Source organism: Anomalospiza imberbis, chromosome 7 (genome assembly GCF_031753505.1).
Source record: "Anomalospiza imberbis isolate Cuckoo-Finch-1a 21T00152 chromosome 7, ASM3175350v1, whole genome shotgun sequence".
Lineage (NCBI taxonomy): Eukaryota > Metazoa > Chordata > Aves > Passeriformes > Viduidae > Anomalospiza > Anomalospiza imberbis.
Genome location: NC_089687.1, coordinates 30,643,018 through 30,662,676, shown reverse-complemented (window position 1 = coordinate 30,662,676; position 19,659 = coordinate 30,643,018). Strand labels below are relative to the sequence as shown.

Below are 19,659 nucleotides of genomic sequence, written 5' to 3'. Positions count from 1 at the left end.
CACTTCAGACTAGCTATTTTTGAAGCTCCTGGCCCTGGTGTGTGAATTGATGGCATTTCAGTTGCAAAGAGCAGATGGTACTCGCTAGTGATCCAGGACAGCTTTTTTGCATTAGTGTCAAAAATAGATCAAGTGCCAGCTGTAGCTCTTTTGGGTCAGTGGAGGTGAATTCACAGAGTGATGTGCACAATATTGCAACAGAATAAGGAAAAATCAGGTGTTCCTTTTAGGAGCCCAAAGTGCTTTTAAGTGTCTTAAACTGCTGTTTCTCACGTGGTTTTGCCCACCTCAATCCCAAGTGCATCTCACTCAGCAGTGAACTAAACTGCCTGGTGCTATAACAGCATTATTCTGCATAGCTGTAGCTTTCAGGTTGGTGCAATTCAGGGTTTGCATCCAGCTCTTGGAGGCAGCTTTGGCCGTGCTGCTGGTGGGGCACTTCTTAGGGACACAGTGCCTTCCCAACCCTGTGAGCTGGAGAACTCGCTGCCTTCCATGGTGCAGGAGGGAAGCAGGAGCTGCCGTGCCCTCATGTGCCTCCCCAGGAAACCTGGTTTCAGAGGTGCTGCTGGGAGAGCTGCCAAGCTGATCCGCCTAAGAGCAGGCAGTGTAAAGAGGAGTTTGAGAGTGTTTATGTTTATTAGAAAACCGGAGGTGATTCTGATTCTCAGCCTACTGCTCCTTTTATGTATTGCTCAAGTTTTGCTGTACTTTAGTGAGAAACTACAGAGAGGTGGTGCAGCATCAGCAAGGATGATCTGTTCTTGTTAGTTTAATTGGGTCATGGTCTCTCCTTTTTTTTTTTTTTTTTTTTTTTTTTTTTTTAAAGAAAGCTATGATGCATGAGGAGGAGAGTTTGCATCATTTAAGGGAAAAAAAAATGAGTTGTCTGTAGGAAAGCTGGTCTGCTGGCACACCCCGCTGGCTTGCAGTGGGAGTGCAAAGGAAATGCATGGCTACACATTTTATAAAGAGACAGCATTCCTGTCTTTTTATAACCTAAATTAACTTTTTTTGCCATGGTGCCTCTCTTGGTTTTCACTTCTGAAAACGCAAGCAGTGATGTACGAGCTGCTAAGGAGGGACCTGCAGAAGTCAGAGAGGTTGTCTGGTCATTAGTGCTCCCGCAGCAGATTCCAGTACTTTTAGAAACCTCTACCAGGTCCTTGTGCCTACCAAAATGATTTCATTGTGTAGCTGAAACTGCTGACATCTAAAGTAGGGTGTATAAGACATTTCCATGCCCTAAGAGAGGTAAACAACACGGTGAGCTTGACTGTTGTTGGGATTTGTCCACATGAAGAAAATTACCAGAATAGCAGCACAGAGAAAAAAAAAACAGTTTTTTGATTCTGCTCTGGAATCTCTCCCAGATGCCCATGTGATGATTGCCTCCATATGACTTTCCATCCAAAAGAACAGAATTAAAAAAAAAAAAAAGAAAAAATAAAGAATGGTCCCTTTATCCCTGAACAAAACGTCTGCAGTGATTCGGAAATAGTTATTCCAGGCATTTTCTGCACACAGACCTGCTGCAGTTAACAGAGTGACTGAATTACCTGGGAGCAGTAAAGGTCTTCAGATTGCATCTGGCCTTCACAGGGCATATATGAAGACTGATATTTTGAAGAGTCATAGGTGATGTTGGCTACCCCATTTGAATCCTCTCAAGTGGAGCAAATGTAGAAAAATTGCTGTGCAGCTGAAAGCCAGGCTGTTTTAGAGGTGTCAGCCCTGAAACAAACCTTGTTCATTAGTTCTGGAGTGGCTGAACACCTGCATTTTTCAAGACACAAATTACAATATTCGTATATTTGAGACTGATGGGGACAGAGCTGCCTAGGGAGGGAGGATTGACAAGACCCCTCCTTTCTGGTGCATGACCCTCAAGGGGGCACAGCTGACTGAGCATTAGCAGTCAGGGCTCTCCTCTTCTTCCCTCACCCATGATTTGGATAACCCTGACAACCCGGTACCAGCACAGCCCTGCCTATGATGAGTGCCCTCCAGACCTCATCCCCTGGCTGTGGCAGCCTGCTGGGGTTATGCTCCAGCTCACTGGACCCAGGTATGTTGGTGAGACTGGAAAAAAAACATTGCTTGGTGATAAAAGTACTGTCCTGGAGATGCAGAAATAGGGAGTTTGGACTATTTCCCTGAATCACGGCAGGAAAGGGGATGGAGGCAGAAGAGGTGGCCAGCAAGGTGAGCAGGCTGCATTTGCAGCTACTCAGGAAGCTCCCTGAAGAAAAGTAGCCTTCCCTGGAGGCAACCCACCTTTCCTTTTGCCATTTCTCCTTTCTGTATCTGGTGTACATAATGCTTTCATGGACTCCGAGTCTTTCTGACTTGTTGGAGAAGGAGGTGATATTACAAATTACAGTGACTAATTCACTCCAAGGATAGAAGAACTTCGAGGTAGAACAGTTATTCATGTGATGATCCAACCTGCATTCACCATTTTACTCAGCACCCAGTGCTCGTGTTCCTGTCAGGTTTGGAAATCCTCTTCCAGCCCCTTGCCCAGAAGGGGTAAGTGCAGTCCCTTGCTCTGGAAAGGGAACGCTTGGATGCTCTGCATGGGGAGCTGTGGAGCTTGTATCCCTTTCACATCCACAGCCGTTTTTATCCTGTCAGGAGGACTTTACCCCAGTGGATAAACTGCTTCTCCATGGCCGTGAGCCGCGCTGGTGCCCTCAGCCCGGGGTGCAGTATCAGCTTGTACCTGTAGGTTGTGCCTCTGGATAGCTTTTCCCGTCAGCTCCAATGGCTTTCCGAGACCTGGCCCGGAAAATGACGCAGTTTCTGTCTCACTGCTCGCGGATTATGCTAGTTGGGGAAGTTATTAATCACTCGCATTTGCTAGATTACCTTTGCATCTGTATAAACCTATCATGAGCTTATAAGAAATCAGAGCGAGTTAGCCGGTGCGTGGTAAAATAACCAACAAATGTAGCAACAGCCTTGGTAATAATAATCATCTATGCAGATACTTGTGTATATTTTATGATGCTTTCATATGATGCCAGCAGTGCACTAAGCACTTCAACCCTTGGGAGACAGATCTTTGCCCCAGAGCACTCTTGGAGCAAAAGCAGTTCAGAGGAAGGGCAATGAGAGAAGGCCTTGTCTGGCTGGGATGTTGGAGCAGGATGTCATTGATAAATTAATGTCAGTGGCATGATGAAAATGCTGGGGCTGATGTGTTTTCTGTGGTCAAGGGTTTTTTTCTGTTGAGTTCTTTGCTGTTCATGATGAAATACCTCTGTTGCTGACCACACCTGATAATGTGCCACTCCTCAAACTTTGTGAAATGCAATGAAAGTCCTGTGCTGATTTTGCTGTTACAGTATGAAAGGGCTGTGCCTTGTGCAGCTAAATGGAGAAGTAGCTTGGATATGGCAGGCGCAGGCGGAAACAGGCAGCTTGGCTCAGAACAAGTTGAATTGAGTTACAACAGGTTTTATTTTGTTTTGCTTAATGACTTTGTAGAAGAAACAAAAATATCCCTTGTTTCTGCATATCCAGTTTGCATTGTTTTTACAGCATGTTCCTTTCTCAGCTCTCCTCCTCCTCTCACACATAAAAAAAAGATGTTATTTTGGATTAAGCCATCACTGTGGTATGCATGGTGGTACTACTCAAGGAAGTAAACAAAACAAAGTGCACCACAACTCTTCCTCTTGCACTGCAAACCTACCGGTCTAAAACATTTTTGTTGTTCTCTGGTAACTTTTATGATCTCCCCGCCTTCATTCTGATTGCTGCGATAGATTTGTAAGATAAGCCATGAAAGCAGGGGTAGACACTACGTGCCCTGCCTGACAGACGAGCCTCCTGTGACACAGTGGCCCTGGTTATCTACAGCGAGCCACACACTAGTGTACAAATACCTTGGATTATGATGAGATTAAATTTGGGTGGAGCAGTAAATCCCCACTGACTCTGCACATGCCTCAGCACCCATTCAGCCGGGCTCACGTGCTGCTGCTGGAGTGCAGGGTGGCAGGCCCTCTCTCCCCACGGGGAGGGGGCTCTGGAGGGAGAGTGTTACATGCTGTTTTTGCAAAGTGCTCATCCTTCAAAAAGGAAATAACACTTGGTAAGGTGATATTCCACCAGGCAGGTAACAAATAAACTGGGTAGCAGCTGCAAGGTGACAAATTTCAGCGTCTCCCTTCAGCTGACGTGACTTTTTCCAGTGACACTATTCCAACAGAATGCTCTTGGGGGTTGAGAAACCACTACATAACTACTGGCATTTCAGTTTTGAAAAGTGAGTCATCTTCAAGCTGAGGAGCACACAATGATGCTTTTCAATGGCTTTTAAGAGCAGGCTGACTTGCATTTATGTATCCAGTGTACAAGTAGGTCCATGATAGGCATATAGGAAAATCAATGGGGGACACTGCTAATCCTTTATTAAGAAATAATAAATTCTGCTTTTAACTATACCAAAGTAATTGCTCTTGCTTAGGAAGAGGAGGCTGACAGCTAAAGATACTCTTAGCTACTGACTGGATAATCCACTGCAGATAGGGCAGCCAAGGATAGCATCATCTCTGTCACCTTATTTCAATAGTTCATTGAATCTGTGCTTGAATCAGCATCTGAGCAATAGCTTTTCTTTATGAAAAGCACATTTTAAGGCAAATCTGTAATCCACTTTACACAGCAGTGAGGTGTTAACTGCTAAGACTTCATGTGTTATGATGCCTGACGCATAATATCTTTATGCAAGGCACCTCAGTCGTGCAGAACTAGGTCCAAACTTGCATCTCTGCAGCTCCTTTGAAAATTCAGGACTTGAGATCTGATCATGATCGTTCAACCATAAACAGGATCAGGCTTAAACCTGGCTTCCAGCTTGAGTGTAGTATAAGTATATATACCACAGTCTGAATGCTTTTTGTGTCTTCCTTTTGTTTCTCGGGATTGCTACTGCAGTATCCGAACTTCTTGTCATCTCCAAATTGCTTTACACTCCCTGGATTTGAGACAATAGCGGGGTTTTTTTTCTGGCTAAGAGCTCAAAAGGGAGTTAGCTGGGCTGGCATGTTTGTTATTACGGATTCTCTGGTGCCCTTTGTGAGAAGGCTCTTGGGAGGGATGAGTCAGGGCCCAGCCCAGTCTCCTTGTAACTCAAGTCGTTGTTTGATGGAGCTTTCACTATTTTCTGTAGTGCTTACATGACTGTGCTGCCCAGGGATCAGAGATGAGTGGCAGAGCTCTGCCAAGTTAAGCACTGGATGAACATGTGATGAAGAGACAAGTGTTGAAGAGTTTGCAGGCTATTGTTGGTGGGCAAAACTCATGGTACAAACATTACATGTTCTCCGAGCTGATTGTTTTTGGGAGGGGGGTGGGGTGGTTTTTTCAAAGGGTGAAGTCAGCTGTCATTTAGCAAAGGCAAAATGAGCAATTCTGTTTCCTTCTTTCTGGCTTGACACTGGTACAATGGCTTATCAGAGTGCAGGACTATTTTTTTGCACTGAAGATTAAAGACTAAGGGAATAGCTAAGTCCAGCTGAGCCCAAAGCTTTGCCTTATAAGGGAACTGCCCAAAAGCACAGATCTCCGGCAAGCCTCTCCTTGGGAGAGAAATCCAGAAAGCAATGCGGTGGTGATGTGTCAAACCAGAGCTTGGAGAGATGGCCAGAATAACAATGCTCCTTTACATAATTTAGCAAAACTTCAGTGTGAAGGAGGCCACCAGCTTCCTTCCGAGGAGCAGTGTGTGCAGTCTCACCAAAGAAACAGCAACAAGTTTGCCTGAACAGGAGCCTCCTTTGTGAGAGCCAGTGCAGAGTCTCCTTACAAGCTGGTATTTTAGCTGACTTCTCAGCTGGAAGCTATAAACACTTTCTGGCTACAGGCACTTTCAGCTGGACAGAGAGAGCTCTTTCCCCTGGTTTAGGGAATGCTCCTGGTTGTCACTCCAGGCACCAGTCTAGGCTGTCCTCTCTGACTGCTGGGGCAGATACTTCATGCTGTGGTCTGTAAGGGCCTCACCTATGTGCAGATGTGCCCAGGCAGCTCAAGGGCTCTGAGAGAGGGAATGGGGCCAATAGATTCTCCTCTTGTGCCTCGGGTCCCTTCCTGAGCTCACCTGCTGTTTGCAAAGACTGCTGGCTCAGCAACGAAGGCCGTACATTTTTTAATTAAAAGGCTTAGTGGTTATGAAATGTTCCTGAAACCAGAATGAAAGTAGACATTGAACCAGTTTAGTTTGAAGCGTAATCAATTTAAATAGATCTGCTCGTGTCTGCCACGCAGCCATGTGACTCCCCTGGTTTGGCATCGCTGCGAGACAGCGCTCGCAGCCCGCTGGAACGGGGCAGGATGAGGCCCAGCCCTGGTGGGAGAGTACAAGGTCTGCTTTGTACGAGAAGCAGTGCTCCAGCCCCAGCTCTGCTTCTGCTGCCTCTGGTGCTGCCATCGCGGGCTGTAAAGTCTGCTGTCAGACAGAAAAGGAATTTGCAAGTGAGCAGATGTGGGGAACTTCCTCATTTTAGAAAACAAGGGCCAAAACTGGGAAATCCCCATCAGCTTGCTGTGCATATGCACAGACTGTCATCCAACAGGAGAGCTTCACCTGGTCCCACTTGGTGTTGAGCCCGGCTCTGAAGACCCCAGCACAGGGCACTGACCTCCAACACTTCGGGAAATCAGTTTGGCCAGCCCCCTGCTTTGGAGATACATGGCTCCTCCCTGAAGGAGAGGGATACCTCTGAGGAAGCTGACTAGTGCCAACTATCAGGGATGCTGTGAGTCTGGTTATGACTTCTGTGGGAGCAAGTTCTGCTCTAGAATATACCTTGAGGGCAAGTGTAACACACAAAACCTGCAACCTGCTTGTGACAGCGCTCAAGTGAACCATCTGCTGCTGTTACTGGGTATGGGTGATGCTACTGTCACATAGCTGTAAAGATGGGGTGATTAAAGGTGTAAATGATGATAAGCTGGTGTTAATGAAAGAAAGCTTTAGGTCCCCTCACTAAAGGATCAACAGTAAAAACTGATTTAAAATATATATATATGGCTGTGCATGGAAAAAATGTTTGTGCAGAAACATCTGATACCCAAGAGCTCAATTAGGTCTGATGAAGGAGTCTGAAGTGGCACTTCAAGAGCAGCCTTCAGAAGTGCAAGGTTGTTTTCCTGCATTCATTACATACACATGTAAGTGGCTCTGTAGTGGTCTGAAACATCATCTACTGAGCGCAGGTGCAGGAACACGGCACCTTGTCAAAAATCTTGACAGATTTTAGCAAAACCTAAGGCCCAAGGATAATTAGGAACAATAAATATTTTTTCCATAACATTTTTTCTATTAGTACTGTAAAAATTTGAATTTAAATTAAATCAATCCCTCCCATATGCCCATCAGCATTTAGCACAGGGTCCTTTCTCCCAGAGGGATCACTTCACTGTAAGTTGGTATTTTACCTCCTGTGTGGGAGCAAGGCACACCAGAACCTGTCAGATCTAGAAACACAAGGAGGTACCTGTCTCTCAGGGAAGTTAAACCTGTACACTTTCATCTCAGGCTGGAGTTAATAATTGATATCCCTCAGATGTAAGGTACCTGCTTCTGAGGAAATAAAAAACAAACATACATTCTTGCCCCAGACAAACATCCCTGTGCCTGAATTTGAACTGCTAATGAGTAACTTTAGCATCTAGTTCAGGAAACGGGTATAAGCTCTTCTGTTTAAAACCCTTCTTGGGTAAAACTCTCATCATTGCCTTTGAAAGCACTGCAGCATCTAGAGAAGTATCCTTGAGCATCTTTTTTTCTGATCTGTGCTTTCCCTAACCACTTTTCCCTATCTGGTGTCTATCCCTAAATGCACAGTGTAGCATTTTGAAGTGGACAGTCACACAGATGTGTTGTTTCAGGTGTACAGCATGACTTGTATTTGACTCGGAGGTTCATCTGAGGCTCTGCAGTTGGTAGGTCTGGAGCAGTCTCGGCAATTTGCAGCATTTCATTCAGCACTAGAGGATGACAGCTAAATGTTGACTTGTATGATGCATTTTCTTTCACTGCAGAAGGAAAATCCCAGCTTCTCTCACGGTGGTAGTCACCAGAACCTAATGCTGTGGAAAAAACAGCACCTCACCCTAACAGAAAAAGCCTGTACAGCTATTGCTCTGCTCTTCATGAAAGATAGTATGTTTGAGCACCCATCTCTAGCACTTGTCTGTACAGTCACAGACAGCTCAACCACCATGAACATCCCTTCTTGCACCTGGAAAGATGTGTGCTGCATGGTCTATGTGTCATTGCTTTCTCATTACAGCTACCTGTCTATCAACATAATCCTTTCATTGTCACTACATTGAGAAATTACATGCTGGGTGCTGTTGCACACTCCAGGAAGGCAATTTTCCTTCCAGGCATGGCATTTGCTCCTCCAGGATGACTGGCAGGGCTTATCTGGATGGGATGGAGTCACACCTGGCAAGACAGGGGTGTCCTGTCTCACCACATCTGTGCTTTCATTCATAGGTTCTGTGTCCTTTCCCTGAAACACTGTGTCTTCCCTCTGGTGTATGAGTATTTTTAAGTTTAGCCAAAATTCAGGGAACTCAGTCCTGACTTTAGTCTGGTGACTATAATTTTCCCATTTACTTGACAGGGGTGTGGTTTTGACTAAGCACCTGTTTGATAGGGTGTCACTGCCGTATCCTAGTGCTGTCAGGATGCCAGTCAAGTGTCTGGTTAGGGAGTAAACTCAGAAGGTGTAGCAGTGCAGACCCTGAATGAAACCTGTATTACCTTATGGGCCTTACTCCACAGAGCTGTGGAGACCAGATATCTATCTTGGTGTTTTGTGAAGATGTCTGTTGTTTCAGCCTGGCTAAGATCTGAATGCATTCTGTTATTTAAGCAGAGACTTCAAAGAATATAGGTCAATTAGTTGACCTGGGCAGCAAACCTTTATTTTTGATGCAGGTAGATGTATTTTGGCTGTGCTGATACATTGTCTAGATAGCTTGTAAGTGGTGCTTGTGTATGAATCTTTTCTGGTGCTGCCACTCGAGATGATGATGATGATGATTAGCAAGATGGTCAAGTTGCCATCTGTCTCTTGGTGGCTTTACTGTCTCATGTGTTCTGTAGGGCAACGTTGACTCTGGGCAGCAAACAAGGAGGAGGAACTTCCCTCAATGCTGCCAAACCACAAGTTATGCTGGACACAGGCCGTATCAGGGGATGACTCACAGGATGATATGTCAGCTGTGTGACCTTCTGAGCTGGGGCCTGGAGCCAGCTGGAGACCACTGAGCAGCTCCCTCCAGTTAAGTCATGCTTTCTTTGTTACTGTCATGCAGTCTCTTCAGTGCCATGGCTGCTGTCATCTGCATGTCCCAAATCAGCTGATGAAGCACTTGGCTGCAGGTAGTCCTCTCAGTCCTCTAGCAGAGCTTGAGTACTGAAATGAATGTGGAGGGGTAGGGGTGGGATTCACCTTCAGATGAACGAAAAGGATCTCTTACACTTGCCCTGTGTAAGAGCTCCTGGGATGATTTAGTATATTAAAAAATGCAAGTAGTTACACACACTACCCATATTATTGTGAATGCTTTCCAGACAGAAGACAGTAAGTATTGATATAATACTATGGCTGTGGTATTATGGCCTCTTTTATCCCCCACCTTTGTCAGGGCAGGAACAGCTTGCTTTGTGTGGTTGTGGCACTATTGGGTTGCTGAAAGCAACCTTCATTTATCTTCAACTCCTTGGAAGTGCTGAGGGCCGCCAGCCAGGCTGCGAGGTGAGAGTGATCATGGCAGTCCTTTCCAGCAGCAGCTGGAGAGGATGTTTTTGTGAGCTGGGCACGGAGCACGGGTACACGGGCCTTGGCTGTGCACACCTGAGAACACAGGGGAAGCTTTGCATGTGTCTGTTTTAATCTCTAGGGTCTAGAGACAAATATCTTAATATCTGCGTGGGTTCACAGTGAGTGTGTCAGTCCTGCACATGGGAAGGCTGCCCAGAAGTGTGGAGATGTGCCAGCAACTCTTATTTCAAGTGCTCGGATAGGTCATGGCTGTGCTCTGACTGACTGACTGAGCAGCAAGCCTGCTCTCATGCATATCCTCCCTGTGTCTGATCCACACTGCCCTGGGCATCCAGGAAATCCTTTCCACTGAGTCAGAGGAGGGATCCTGTTGTGTAACAAAGGGCCGCAATCCTTCATGGCTTCAACACAGGATTAGGACAACATCCACACTTTCCCTAAACTAATCTTCAAGTATGCTGGTGTGGATGGGGCAGCCAGCCTCCACGGGGATGTCCCTGACAGTAAAAGGGAATTAAAGGGACACCGAAGCTCCTCTTTGCAGGGATGAGCAACTGCCACAGAACTTGCCAGGGAGAGTCAGCAAGCTTCAGGTGGCAGCTGCTTCCCATCACTTCCATTTCCTGGATAAGATTGTTCATTTCTTTCCAGATTTGACTTGCCTGGGAACTCGGTAACATCTGTTCCTCCAGGTTTCATCAAAGATGAATTTCCTCATGGCAGAAAAGGCTTTTAGATGTTGTTTTGTCTTTTTTTTTTTTTTCCCTGGTTTTGTTTTCAGAGCAATGACTTCAAATGAGGTTTATCTCTAAAAGACAGTTATAAAAATGATAAGCTTGCCCTGCATTTGGCTTTTTGCTAAACAGTTTCTGCTCTGACTTGCTCATGACACCAGCTCCAAATGCCCCTCTTCCCACTGTTCAGGGAGCTCCAAATGCCCCTCTTCCCACTGTTCAGGGCAGCAGGCAGAGTGCTGGTGGCTGTGTCTGTGCCAGGAGCCCTGCTCCCGTGTGCTGCCTCGTGTCACACAAGTGCTGGACAGATTGGCAGTGCCACTACAACATACTGTGCTATAGCCAATTCTGCAGAGGATTCACAAAATGCAAAGGTATATTCAATCTGCTGCACTAATAGGAGTTTAAAAACCAAAAAGCCTTACAACAATGATAATAAGCAGATTATTTTCTTAGTAAAAAACACCTCTTTAAATGGCTGTTTGTATGTGTAAGCCTGCACTCAGAGTTCTGGATTTTTTTAGTGGAATGTGGCATAGTTCATCTCTATAGGATCACTTATGGAACTTACTTTTTTTTTTTTTTTTTTTTTTTCATAAACCCAAAACTAATTAGCTTTGTTAAAAATGCTTACCTCATGATTACCTGTCGCATCACTCCTCTTTGCTTTTCTCTTCTTGTAATCTCATTATTATAGGGTCAAAAAAGCATGTAATTCCTTAGGAAGGAAAAGTGAAGCAGTTAAGATTAATTTTATTCTCATGCAGCCCAATTCTAAAGCATTTAAAGCACTGAGCTGTTAGTGCCTTCAGTGGACAGCTTTGTGACACGGGTGAGGAAGGCATTTATATAAATGACCTCTCTCTTGGGCCATGGCATGGGCTTTGCACACAGGCAGGCGTGACCCAGTGGACTGACTGTTCCCAGGAGATCTCTTTCTGCTCCAGAGAGAGTGCCCTGACATCCTTCTGCCCACTCTGCTTCGAGGTAATGTGTAACAGACTGCCAGACCTTTTGGGAATAATCTTCTCCATCCACTTGCAGCTCTGATCTGAAAGCCTCTGAGAGCTGAAGGTTAAGCAGTTCAAGTTCTGGCTGGAAGACGCCGCTGACTTTCTACGTGAACTCTGAAATAGGTACCCAAAGGTTACACCTGCAACTTCATTGCACAGCTGCCTCTTACTCATGCCCTTGAACTGAGAAGTCCAGGAGGTAACAGAGGTAGGGACAAACCAGCTCTGTCCTGCTATGGGCAGGCTGAAGCCAATCTGCTCTGCTGCTGCTCTCTTTGGAGCACAGCATTCCCAATATGGAGTTTCAGCAGTACTCAGCTTCAAAATTGGTCTGTGTCTGTCTGGGTGAGAGCCACCTGGTGACTATTCTGCTTCTGCCTTCATCTCATGCATATGATAGTCTTCCAGTTTTTAAGATGGAGGTCTCAATGTGCCAATAAATGTGGCCTAGACAAGAAAAATATGCAAGAGATAGAAATCAGCTGTCAGAAAAGCACAGCTGTAATGCTATTAAAGGTGCTCATTCTTTTTCTCCTCCTTTTAATGTTTATTTGGCAGCTTTGGAGCCAATTCTCTGCTACCTATTTGGGGATACAAAAAAAGGCTACCAACCTTTTTTCAGAAGTACTGTGTGGGAAGAGCACTGTTCCTCACAGTTTTCTTCTTCCATACCAGCACTTATCCTGAGCCAGACTCAATGCCATTCAGGTGGGATGTGCCAGGCATCTAGAGCCTGGCCAATCCTCAGGAAGTGATCAACAGCATTCCATCAAACAGATCCTTCTGCTTGTCCTGAAGTACACGGTCAGTGGACTGAGCTGGTGGATGTTTCAGCTCATTACCTTCCAAAGTTAATGGTTCTTGTTACTCAAATTACTACTGAGATGTAAATTAACCTTTTCCCTCTTCTCTGTTAAATAAAGGGTAAAATCTCTCTATTCAGGATGTTTCTAGAAGATTATTACTCACTAGCATGTGGTTTCATTGATTAGTTCCAGTTCTAGCAATCATTAACAACTACTGGTAGTTTAAGAATTACTTCTTATTTCAAAGGGTGGAATTTATTTGGCTTTACACCAAGGCAGGTTCAGTAAACCCTGCTAAGCAGTTACCTTTCTCTTCAATCATACTTCTATGTAATAAGGCAATACATTCAACTGCTTGTGCTTTTTCAACTCTGAATTTCACCTTTATTGTTAAGAAAACACGTTGACATATCAAACAATGTAACTAACAGGCAAAGCAGAACAAAATGAGTCACTATTTAAGCTATTTTTTTCCTTTTAGACTATGCTTTCCCTGTTAGAATATGTCAATCAAAAGACAGAAATACAACTTAAAAGGTAGATAACCAGAAGAAAAACTTGCAGAAATGTGCAAGGTGAGATAAACTGGATAGAAGGATTGCATGAAAATACACAAAATGAAAGTGCAAGAAATGAAACAAATGTAACTTCTTGATTAAACGTGACTAATAGGGCATGTGTCTTCCTATCCTGAGAGTTTGTGACTGCTGAAGTCAAGATACAGTAAGTCAATGCTGGGGAGGAAACAGAAGGGTGGCTGGATGATGTTTTCCTAACCATAATTACATGAATAATTACATGTATCTGTTCTACATGCCTTCTGGCTCAAAATACTCAATATAGTTCACTTTTTATTTGTTGTCTTAAAGCATTTATAGCTGAAAATATCCTCCCTACCACAGCTGGGCTGCTCAACTATGCCACTGTTCTCTGATTCTGTTTTAGCAGAGCTGGTCCTCAAATATCCAATGAGACTTTAGTCAAACACAGCACATATAGCAAACAGCCTGAAAACAAAACAAAAATTCCTACTGAATGGAGCACAGTAGAGCCTATTAGATTTGTTCTCAAATTAGGCCCATGATGTCTTGGGTACTTAGTGTAGGGTATTACAAGGTTACTTTCTGTGCAACTATATGGCAGAATAAGAGATGTTCTGGTAACTCCAGAATTTGTATTTCCTTAAATCAATATAATCATATTATTCAGATAGGCAACTGGTTTGGCCTTATGCCTTATTATAGGGGTATCTAAAATTGCCCAAAGCTTCATTTGTTGATCAAAGAACCAGATGAAACTGATATCTAAATATCCCAAATATCTAAGCCACGTGGTCATAGTTTAAAAACTGCCTGTGACAGGAAGGCTGTGAAGTCTGTTATCTGACAACATCCCTTTCCTGTAGTACAAGGCCAAGTGTACGGAGAGAAACTAAATTATCAGCATTTCTTGGCTACTGCTCTTCCTTTGAGCCCTTCTACAGCATGTTAATTCAAAACACCTCGAGACATGTTTCACAGCCTCATCATGTGAAGCTCCTCTTTCTCAAAGCAGAGAATGACGACCTGTCAATTTGTAACCCAGCTTGTTTCAGTTCTGTTTTACAGCACGACCCAGTTCAATAGCTGTCTCAGGACAACTGTGGGGGAGTGACAAGCCACTGCACGTGCGTGGGAATGAGTGATGTTGCCACCAGAGTTCATGTCATGTTAGAAACACACCGGTTTCCACATCACAACCCAGTCAGTTGAGGCAAAAGCCCAAATAATTTGGTCTATTACTGCTATGAAAAGTATGCTGAGAGCTAAACATACTATTTAAAAGCTAGAGTTTCTTGTCTTGTATGTTTTCCCATCAGCTCCTGACTTCTGTGAGAGTTGTTTCAAGCCCTGTCTGAAAAGATGGAGCTTTATGGAGCAGTTAAAGATGATGTGAAGAAGTTCTGTGACAGCAGTTAATGTCACCAAAGCACAAATCTTTGGCTTCCACAAGTGTTTCAAGTGCACCAAAAATACCATATAAAATTTTTCAATGTTTTTCTTCTTGGAGTTTAGGATGAATATCCACATGTTTAAGCAGTAGACTAGTTATTAGCAAAAACATGTACTTAATCCAGATTATTTTAAAACCTTCATCACTCTACTTTTTAAATCTTGGGATTCAGTTTTGCAGATCTTCAGTTCCCTGGCCTGCTGTTGTGGAACTGTTCAAAAGTCCTTGGATAAACATTAAATACACTTGGAGTATAAGGGTACACCATGTACTACTGCAAGTGCTGCTGGTCTTTCTCCCTTTCACCTCCCTAAGAAAGTTACATGTTTATAAAGAGAGAATTACATGTGGGGGAAGGAGGGAAATCTTTCAAGGTTACATCCTTCAAGAACTAAAAAACTTGTCTGTTTTCTCATTAGTCTTTATGGGACCTTTTGTTTTTAAGTAAACATGAGATGTAAACACTCTTGTGTTGTAGATGTTGGCCAACATCTACAACACTCTTGCAGCTTGGAAGGAGACTGGCAACTCACAGCAGTTGCAAAGGAAGGCTGAGGACTCAATCACCTGAAGTGTACATTGCTCTTCCCTCAGTGCAGCAACAGAAATGAGAGGATGCCAAAAATATCAGGGCAGAAAAAAGCATGTGGTTTTGCTGATTAATTTGCCATTTCAGAAGTAGTGGGATTTTGTTGATGCTGGCATTATACCCTGTACCCAATCAGAGTGGTTTCTATGCACTCCAGAGGAGCCTTCTGGAAGTGGAAGACTTTTAAACTATTTGGACTACCACTTATGATGAGACAGTTTCCATTACAGTCTGACTGCTTGTTTTGCTTGCTTAATTTTACCTTGTTTTGTTTTGTTTCTCTGCTTAAGACTGGATGTTTTGTCAAGCTTAAGCTTCTACATGGCCACAGGTATTTGTGAAAGGGTAAAACCTGTACTTTTCCTTCATGGGACAATTTAATGGGATGCACTTCAATGCTTTGGCCTGAAAGCTTGCATCTCACCAAGGGTCTTCTTAATGTGCTGAAATTCAGAGCTGAAAGCAACCAGCTTAGTACAAGGGGAGGATGCAGCACACACTGCCTTCTCCATCACTTCAGGGCTGAGGTGGCATATGCAGATCATGGAATGGGTTTGGGTTGGAAGGGACCTTAAAGATCATCTCATTCCAAACCCCTTCTATGCAGAGGGCCATCTTTCACTAGACCAGGTTGCTCCAAGCCCCATCCAACCTGGCCTTGAACACTTTCAGGGATGTGGCAGCCACAGCTTCTCTGGGCAACATGTGCCAGGGCCTCATCAGCCTCACAAATGAAGAATTTCTTCCTAATATCGGATTTAAACCTGTTCTCTGTCAGTTTGAAGCCCTTCCTCTTGTCCTTGAGCCTCTTGGCTCTGTGTTCCCTTGTCAAAAGTCCCTCCCCATCTTTTCTTAAGGCCCTCTAGGGGCCTAATAATTGAGGTGTTAATGGTCAGCCAGTGACTGCCCAGTGCTGTGGAGCTTTGTACATGACAAGCCAGCTGGTGGTCAGCCCAAGTGCTCTGACCTCCGCCAAATGCCGCCACCAGTTTTCCATGTCTGTTCTCAAGAGCAGCAAGACGTGAGCCCATGGGCTCCCCTGAGCTCCCTCATGCATGCTCATCTCAGGTATATGATGGGGCAGTTGGATGATGTTGTCACTTGTTTCTTTTTGCTTGCACAAGGTTACCTAGGTTGATATTTGACTGGGAATACAAACAGAAGGTTCAAATTTGCTCCCGCTCCGCTTCCTGGCCTCTGTAAATATCAAGGTTGTAGTTTGAGAGCTCACCAGAATTAAGCATTAAATCTGATTGTGGGTGGAATGCATGGGGTATGCAACTCTATGATATAGGTATATTGTAGTGCAAATAGCACGCAGTGTGCTGGATGCAGCAAGGAATGCTTTTCTGTTAGCTTCTCAAGGTGGATGTTCTGAGGTGTGAAGAATTTTACATCTGAAAAACGCTATGACTGATAATGAGCATGAGGAACAATGGTGCTGTCTCACCAACCAAGATGAAAGGAAGCAGGTTCACCAATAGAGTCATGGGAAAAAATGGTGCCAGTCTTTGCAGGTCATCCTCAATAACTCTGCTTCTGTGATTTGCTTGCTCTTGTTACCTATGCTAGAACACATCATATGCTGTCTGCTAACCACGCTAGGAATGTCCTAGGCCCTTGTAGTCTTTTTTCATGACAGTGTCAGAAAATCCTCCAACTATTCTTCCCTTTGAATTAATTCCTCACTGCCTCTGTTTGCCTGGAATGTGAGTGATATGAACTGAGCTATTGACTCATCGATGCGCTATGCAGGGAGGGTATTTTTGATTTTATTTTTATTGTTTGTCACTTGAGGTCACTCCCTCAATCATTACTTTCCAGTTAAATAAATACTCTGAATGTTTTCCCTTCTTGTTGGATTTCTGAGCTATGATGCCCAAACATCTGAACATTCATTTTCTTACATTAAATAGTAACTATTTACTACTTACGCTTCTGTGCTCAGAGGAAACTGTTCTATATCCTCTGTACAATCCAACGGGGAATGTTTCTTATGACTGAGCACCTTTCCCTTGAATCAATACAAAAATGTTACCCAAAGGTGCAGCAAGTTAGCCTCACAAAAGAAAAGAATATTCTTAGGAGCTGCTGCTAGAATGGGTAGAAATACTTGAATAGATAATAGTTGTCTCTGGTCCTTAGTTGTCTTTTTGAAAGCATTGCCCCTTTACAAATGAAATGGAGCCAACATAACCATTTAAAATAGTAAAGTAAACAGTTCATGTCGTAGTCAAGATAATCCTTAATTTCTGCTGCTTATCTGAGATCTCCCTGCTGATCTGATGGGAGGATTTAACCTTCCTGAAAGCTGTTATCAGTGTATGTGCTTGAACTGGGAAGACCTCTTTGCACCTGCTTTTCAGAGCCCTTTCTCCTAGGAGATTAATGCTGCTATGCCCCTTTTAGAAAGGAAAACCTCTGAAATATGGATTATTTTTAGAGAGCTATACTAAGAATATTTTGCTACAATACAGCTTAAAAGAAATACTTAAAAATAATGCCTATTTAAAAAGATCCTCTTTTTTTTCTTTCCTGAAGAACCTTGTTATCTTAAATTCAAATAATTTTTGTCTTAAAAAAGAACATGTATAGTTGTGGAAATTAAAAAGAGAATAATTGGCTTATGGTTACTGCTGGTTTTGTAACCAACTCAAAATAAAAGCTATGGGGAATTTTAATTTCAAATTTCTTTGCTCTGTGTGGAAACCATTTTGTAATTTTCTGTTTCTCTTGGGATACTGTGTGAAACACAGAATGGCAGAGCAGATGGCGTGTCTTCTCTTTCCAAATAGACAAGTAATATCACTGTGTTCAAAGGAGAATTCTAAAGGGGTTTTGCTGGGATATGGGAAAGCCCAGTCTAACATCTGGATCAATACAAAAATCAGTGTCAGTTTAACAGGCTTAAATGTATAATCTTTTTCCCAAGCAAATGGTGGTTTTGATGCTGTTTTTACTCATTTCTTATTTTACATTGAAAAAAAAAAATCTGTTTTTAGATTAAGACTCTCTGGAATACCTGTGCCAGTGGGAGGAGGGGAGAGAATCAGTGGGTGAAACGTCTCAGGCTTAGTCATAGTAGGAGCAAGGAGTGATGGCCTGAATTATGCAGCAAAAGTTCTCAGAATAGCGAATGAGTCACTATTGCCCTTGAACTTTGTGGATCTGAAACTATATTTGTCATTTTGCATTGTTCCCAAGCTGTGTATTTGTAGTCCCACACACAGAGCAACTTGCATTTTCTGCCTTCACCAGCTAAAAACACAGAAAGGGGATTTCCAGGGAGAGAAGTTGAGGATCAATTTCTTTGAGTTTTAAGAAAAGCTTTAATGAAGAATACTTGCAGTGGGAGATGACTAATACAGTAATGTGAAGGCAATACTAAAAGGTTAAATACAGGAATAAGGCAATAGCGTACAAAATAAAAAGAAAAAAAAAAAGGGGAGTAAAATTAAAGAGTTCCTGTATGGTCAAGTATCATGGGGTACTGTTTTAAGAGGGAAATATTTTTGTGAATGTAGTAGCTTTTTCTTTTTCTTCCCACCACCTTATCTGAAATGTTCTGAACAGAAACCAGAGCACTAAAAGGAAAGGTCCAGATCATTACATTTTTCATTCTTCCACTACTTCTCCCCCTACAATATAAGAAATGAATCAGAAAAGTTTTTGCACCAGGTTGTGGCTAAACAGCTGGCTTAGAAAAGAGGGCAGCTGTCATACCGACAAACCACCTTGGCAATAAAATTCTGAATCTTGTAGTGTCTGCAGAACTGTGTGTTCAATTAGTGACCAAATGCACAGTCTGGAAGAGACAGCACTCGCTGTCTCTGGTCTTAGAAGAGCAGACTCCGTAAAAAAATGGAAGAGGTGCTTGAGAGACTTCTATCTTTAGAGTATTTTACATAACACAGTTTTAAAAATGAGAAATATTATTATTGGGCAACAGGATAAAAGAGGCAGTATTGGCTTGCCAAAAAGGACTTAGCAAATGGAAATCCAAAATTAGTTCCAGGAAATATAATAGGTAACGTAATAAGTACGTGAGAAATGCAGGTACTTTGCATTTTTGTATGTGAAGTTACTGCACCACAGGATTACACATCCCACAATGGTATTTCGAGTTTCCTTGATCAGTGGGAAGCAAAACCATTGGTGTGTGGAGGCTCATTTTATAGGCATAGATTATCAGCTATCTTTATATCTTCTTCCAAAAACCCTCGTGGCTGTTGTGACAATTTATTAGCATAGGGAACTCCTGTGTATTTGTGCTGCTGGGTAAGTAGAAGCACAAGGCAAGACTCTTCTCCATGTCTATTTGTAGTTATCTCAGGGTGCATGAAAAATGGGTAACAGAACCTTCTCTGTATTATGGGGGTCTTTAGGAGGAAGTTACTATGCCTAGACAGCTGAAACTTTCAATCTGGGTGGTGGTGGAAAACAAAGTATCTGTATCTTCAAAGTAAAGCATTTCAAATAAAGTGTGCAGCAAGATCATTTTAACTCAGAATTGCAGCTTTTCCGCCCCCACCTCTGCCAAACACAATAAACATACCAGATGAAATAAACCTCAATGCAGGGGGAAATTGTTCACAAGGAAATTTAGCAGTAATAAACTCACAGCTCCACAAGTATTTACATTTTTGCTCTGAAAATTAAGATTCCTAAACTGAGAAGACTAGGGACAATTAAAAAACTGGTTTGCATGTTGGC

At 43.2% G+C, this 19,659-nt stretch overlaps 1 long non-coding RNA gene across 1 annotated transcript; it reads left to right on the top strand.

Annotated features, from left to right (window-relative positions):
• The first annotated feature begins 812 nt into the window (after positions 1 to 812).
• Positions 813 to 12,494, top strand: LOC137477395 (uncharacterized). The gene is made up of 2 exons (XR_011000973.1): positions 813 to 2,068; positions 11,244 to 12,494. It is a non-coding gene; the product is annotated as an uncharacterized lncRNA (long non-coding RNA).
• The last annotated feature ends 7,165 nt before the right edge of the window (positions 12,495 to 19,659 follow it).